This window comes from Trachypithecus francoisi, unplaced genomic scaffold (assembly GCF_009764315.1).
Source record: "Trachypithecus francoisi isolate TF-2019V2 unplaced genomic scaffold, Tfra_2.0 Lachesis_group17, whole genome shotgun sequence".
NCBI lineage: Eukaryota > Metazoa > Chordata > Mammalia > Primates > Cercopithecidae > Trachypithecus > Trachypithecus francoisi.
This window is the reverse complement of record NW_022681462.1, coordinates 78,896,539-78,902,953: the sequence shown is the minus strand read 5'-3', so window position 1 is coordinate 78,902,953 and position 6,415 is coordinate 78,896,539.

The window sequence follows — 6,415 nt, the reverse complement described above, 5'->3', positions numbered from 1 at the left end:
CTTCTAACCTCCAAGCTGTCATTGTTCATTCCTGGGTGCAGGAGGAACTAACTTCAGGAAGAACTCAGTTTGTAGTTTAACTTTGAAACAAAGAGGACAACAGCCCTTTCCCAAAACAAACCTCCTTCTTGCCTGGGGACCAGACTGCCTTTGTAGGACTAACAGACTAGCCACAAGATTAGAAATTATTGTATAGGAGTCATGCAGCTGGAGGCTGCAAGATTCTGAACCTCCTCAAATTGCTCTTGGGGATAACATCACTATTGTAAAACCTAAAATCAATGCTTGAGATATTTGCAGCCCCTCTACTCAATAGATCGTCTGGCACCTTGATCAGTAAACTGGCTCATCTGTTCTTGTGGCCCCCATTCAGGACCTTACTCAGCACAAGAGGACAGCTTTGATTCCCTATGATTTCATCCCCTACCCAGCCAGTCAGCACTCCCAACTCACTGGCCCCCTACTCACCAAATTATCCTTAAAAACTCCAATCCCTGAATTCTTGGGGAGACTGATCTGTGTAATAATAAAACTTGGATCTTTCACACAGCTGGCTCTGCAGGAATTAAACTCTCTATTGCAATTCTCCTGTCTTGATCAATTGGCTCTGTCTAGGCAGCGGGCAAGGAGAACTCGCTGGGTGGTTACAGGCGTGAATGGGCAGGGACCTCCCATTTGCCATCCCAGTTGGCTTGGGGCTCACCCTCACTGCCTGATATGGTTTGGCTGTGTCCCCACCCAAATCTCATCTTGAATTGTAGGTCCCATAATCCCCATATGTCATGGGAGGGACCCAATGGGAGGTAACTGAATCATGTGGGTGGTTACCCCCATGCTGTTCTTGTGATAGTCAGTTCTCACAAGACCTGATGGTTTTATAGGGGCTTTCCCCCCTTTTCTCTGCACTTCTCTCTCCTGCTACCATGTGAAGAAGGACATGTTTGCTTCACCTTCTGCCATGATTGTAAGTTTCCTGAGGCCTCTCCAGCCATGTAGAAACGTGAGTCATTTAAACCTCTTTCCTTTATAAATTACCCACTCTTGGGCAGTTCTTTATAGCAGTCTGAGAACAGACTGATGCACTGCCCCTTTCATGCTAAGGTTATCTGGAGTACTGTGTACACTCCTGTCTCAGAGGCTGTGGATGCTAAGTGGGAATGAACCTGACCCATTCTTCATTTTGTAGATGAAGAATCTGAGGTCCAGTGAGAAAAGAGGACAAGTCCAGAGTCCCCTAATGCTAGTGGCTTCCTTGGCCCTCCGGCCAGTGTCCTCTGAGTTCTACCTGACTCCTACCCCTTCTTCCATTCCCATGCTCCATTAGGCCCTGCCTGTGCTTAGAAGAGCTTCAGGTCTGGCCGTGTGCTACTCCAAGGGAAGGTAAGAAGCTTGATGCATTATTCCTTCCTATCAATCACCAATTTTCTTTTTCACTTTTGTGTATTTACATTTGCAATTACCCCAATTTTCAGGGACGAGAGAAAAAAAATGACATGATTAAACAGGAGACTCATCTCTGGAATTTTCCAGCCTGAGAACACAGAGCTTTCATTGCTTTGCTGAGTCTGGGTCTGGCTCCATGCACCACAAACCTCCATCTCTGGAGGGCAGAGGGCAGGGAATTTACAAGGTAGTGTTGGAGCTAAAGCCTGCTCCTGTCTGTACACCAGGGAGAGGTGTTTTATTCATTACACACTTGTATTGAGCTGTAAATGACCCAAAGGCAGTGTGTTGAGGTTTCAATATTTTTCTGGTGGAGAAGGTCATGATGAAGTGAGGATCTAAAAAAAAAAAGCATTTATTGAAGGCTTCCTATTAGGTTGAACCAGATGAAACTGGTGACATTGTACTGTTCTGGGCACATAAAAATGGCAATTTCTTATGATTCAACCTAATGCATTAAGACTCTGCTAAATTCTTCATGGACATCCCAAAAGGAAAACCTTGGTACTTCGTTTTGCCTGATTAGGATGCTGAGACTCAAAGGTAGGAAGATAAATGGACGCAGCTGACACTTTTAACAAAGGACAGCCTTTGGTTCCTACACACAAGAGAGCCTGAGGCTGGGGCATTTCTGTCACCTGGCAGCTCAAACACCCCAGACCAGCCTTTCACTGACCTTTATAGCTTTTGTATGACCTTCAGTGTAGTCTCATGTGCTGGCCACAAGGTCTTTCAGAATTTCATTTCTTTGTCTTTAAGGGGCTATGAAAAGACTGTAGATGTGTCTGAGGAGTGCAGCATGTTCCAGAGAGGCCAACTGTGGTTGTTTCCTGTCCTGACTCCTCACAGAGTCTGCCCTGTCTTAGGTGGCTCTGTGGTCTCTGTGCTGTGTGACTCCTTCCTGTCTGTGATCGAAGGGAAGCCCTTTCACAAGCTGGCCAACAACCAAAGATGCATATGGCCTTGCTCAAAAGCCGTATCTGGGCCCATCAGATTCCTTTCTTCAGAATTCAACACTGGGATAGTGCTGGGTGTCTTTGAGGGCTGAGCTGAATGGTCCTGGGGTGGATTTGGGGCCAAGGCAGTCCTTCTGGGCCATGCTTATCAGAGAAGACAGGAGAGCAGAGTAGCACCCAATGGGAACCATGGTATCGTGCACTGGAGACCATCCTTCTTCATCCTTCTCCTCAATGTCCCAGTTTTAGAGAGAGAGAGAAGCTAAAACCCGGAGGCTTTGGTATTATATCTAAGAGATGCTGTCACCTCTCTTGAGGAGTAAGATGAAGAACTGCTTTCTTGGCGCATGTAGCTTTCTGGTTCCAGTCCCAGGCCATCACTACTCTTACCATGTGCCCACTTTTCTTTTTCTTTTCTTTTTTTTTTTTTTTTTGAGACAGAGTCTCACTCTGTTGCCCAGGCTGGAGTACAGTGGCGCCATCTCGGCTCACTGCAAGCTCCGCCTCCCGGGTCCACACCATTCTCATGCCTCAGCCTCCCGAGTAGCTGGGACTATAGGCACCTGCCACCACACCTGGCTAATATTTTTTGTATTTTTTTTAGTAGAGATGGGGTTTCACGGTATTAGCCAGGATGGTCTCGATCTCCTGACCTCATGATCCGCCTGTCTTGGCCTCCCAAGGTGCTGGGATTACAGGCGTGAGCCACCACGCGTGGCCAGCCCACTTTTCTTTGTGACAGGAAGGGATATCTGATACCTTCCCTAGCAACTGATTGGTTTACCAAGGCATTTGGCCGACTCGTGAGCATTTAGCTACTTCGCTAATTAACCTCTTCCATTTGTATAGTGCGTTCACAGATGAGATGTCTCTTGATTCTACAACACCCCTGTGAAGATGGCATGGTTGGCATCCTGATTCTCCTATTTTCAGCTGGGAAAACAAAGTCATGCAGCACTGGGCCTAAAACCCAGGTCCCCAGATTCCCACTCCAGCGCTGCTTTTATGTAATTTATCTGTGTCTCAGGTCACTTTCTACAAGGTAACTCCTGAGTTTCTAAGCCCAAGACTTTCTGTCCATCCTGGCCTATGCTCCCTGCTAATACACACACCACATATACGCCCGCCACACACAGACACACACACACACACACACACACACCACTTGTCCTTGAAGGTCTCTGCCATGCATGTCCTTATGCCACTATCCCATCCCTCAGCTGAGGCGTGTTGCCCAATGGGCCCTAGCAGTAATTGAATGGCTGCACTGGAAGGAGAAGACTTTTAGCTACAGGAAGCAGTTCTGCTGATTCAATCTCATCTAATTAAGAGTCACTGAACTGTCAGATGTGCTGCCTTTTAGATCAGGCATTAAAACCTAACACACTGAACTCTCCAAACTCTTTCCTGCTTGCTCCACACTCTGTCCATTTCCTCACATTTGCCCAACATTGGTGGGGAGCTTAACTCCAATGTTTTAGGCTACCCTGAGTTAGGATATACAAAGCCAGAGCTGACAGGGACACCTCAGACTCTCTGGCTGCCACCTAGGCTTCCAGAGTAGTACGCTGGAGCCAATTGTGTGCATCTCTTCCCAATTCCACATCCAGAGATCTCACAGTGGTATCTTATAATCATGCATCATGGGAATATTTATGCTGCAGAAATCAGCAAACGGTAAAATCAAAGTTTCCTTCTGAAGAGGCACTTGTTAGACACCTGCCAGCACACCACTGCCCAGGGCTCCGGGAGGTCCAAGGAGCCTGTATGGGAGCGTGGGTGGAATCTGAAGGCCCCTCAGTCCTGATGCAGCCTGGGCCACTCTGACTCTGTCTCTTCCTCACAGCAATAATAGCTGACCTTTCCTGAGGACTATATATGTGCCAGGTTGTGTGCTGACATTTTGCAAGTATTAACTCATTTTATCTCCTTAAAACCCTAAGAGTAGATAGTATTATTAACTTCTTTTTTTGCAGATGAGGAAAATGAGACTCAGAGAGATTATATAACTTACCCTAGCTTACACGGCTAGTGAGGTTGGTACCTGGATTTGAATTCAGGCAGTCTGACTCTTAACCTACAGTCTTAACCTCTATGCTATACTCCTTCTCTACATCATATGTAATTTGGAAAAAAAAAAATTCCCGGGGAAGAAACTGTTAGAAAATTAAGTAATATTCTCACTACAGTACAATGGAGTTCCCTGAGTGTTCCCTTCTCCGCACTTTGCTGCCTCTGGTTCTAGAACTTAGTAGAAGCTGCTTAGTCAAAGTTGGCTCAATTAATAAATGTCTTTCAGAAACCTCAAACTTGTTCCACTCCTGCCTGATTCTGGGATGGGAGACTGAGCAGATCCACTGCGGTGGTGGAATCACTCAATCACACTGAAAATGGCATCCAAATAAATAAAGAAAATCAAGTGTGCCATCTGGGCTCTGCACACAGCAGGGCTCTCATGCAGCTGCGGGGTGCTGTTTATTCTGAGCTGTCCTGGACAGAGAAGGAGACACCTGAGTTCAACCAGGGTTAAAGAATTCTCCAATCCATCTTGAATTAATTTTCATATAGGGAGTAAGGAAAGGATCCAGTTTCAGCTTTCTACTTATGGCTAGCCAATTTTCCCAGCACCATTTATTAAATAGGGAATCCTTTCCCCATTTCTTGTTTCTCTCAGGTTTGTTAAATGTTAGACCTAATGCCATAAAAACCCTAGAAGAAAACCTAGGTAGTACCATTCAGGACATAGGCATGGGCAAGGACTTCATGTCTAAAACACCAAAAGCAATGGCAGCAAAAGCCAAAATTGACCAATGGGATCTAATTAAACTAAGGAACTTCTGCACAGCAAAAGAAACTACCATCAGAGTGAATAGGCAACCTACAGAATGGGAGAAAATTTTTGCAATCTACTCCTCTGACAAAGGGCTAATATCCAGAATCTACAAAGAACTCAAACAAATTTACAAGAAAAAAACAAACAACCCCATCAAAAAGTGGGCAAAGGATATGAACAGACATTTCTCAAAAGAAGACATTCATACAGCCAACAGACACATGAAAAAATGCTCATCATCACTGGCCATCAGAGAAATGCAAATCAAAACCACAATGAGATACCATCTCACACCAGTTAGAATGGCAATCACTAAAAAGTCAGGAAACAACAGGTGCTGGAGAGGATGTGGAGAAATAGGAACACTTTTACACTGTTGGTGGGATTGTAAACTAGTTCAACCATTATGGAAAACAGTATGACGATTCCTCAAGGATCTAGAACTAGATGTACCATATGACCCAGCCATCCCACTACTGGGTATATACCCAAAGGATTATAAATCATGCTACTATAAATACACATGCACACGTATGTTTATTGCGGCACTATTCACAATAGCAAAGACTTGGAATCAACCCAAATGTCCATCTGTGACAGACTGGATTAAGAAAATGTGGCACATATACACCATGGAATATTATGCAGCCATAAAAAAGGATGAGTTTGCGTCCTTTGTAGGGACATGGATGCAGCTGGAAACCATCATTCTTAGCAAACTATCACAAGAAGAGAAAACCAAACACCGCATGTTCTCACTCATAGGTGGGAACTGAACAATGAGATCACTTGGACTCGGGAAGGGGAACATCACACACCGGGGCCTATCATGGGGAGGGGGGAGGGATTGCATTGGGAGTTATACCTGATATAAATGACGAATTGATGGGTGCTGACAAGTTGATGGGTGCAGCACACCAACATGGCACAAGTATACATATGTAACAAACCTGCACGATATGCACATGTACCCTAGAACTTAAAGTATAATAAATAAATAAATAAAAAATAAAAAAAATAAAATAAAGATTACAAAAAAAAAATAATAATTTGAAAAAAAAAAAAGAATTCTCCAGGTTTCTGGGAATGAGCTGAACCATCAGCAAATGAAGCTTCCCCATCCAGCCCAGGACTGCTCCACATCTTCAAAGACCCCCAAGTCCTACCGTCCGGAGCTTCAGCC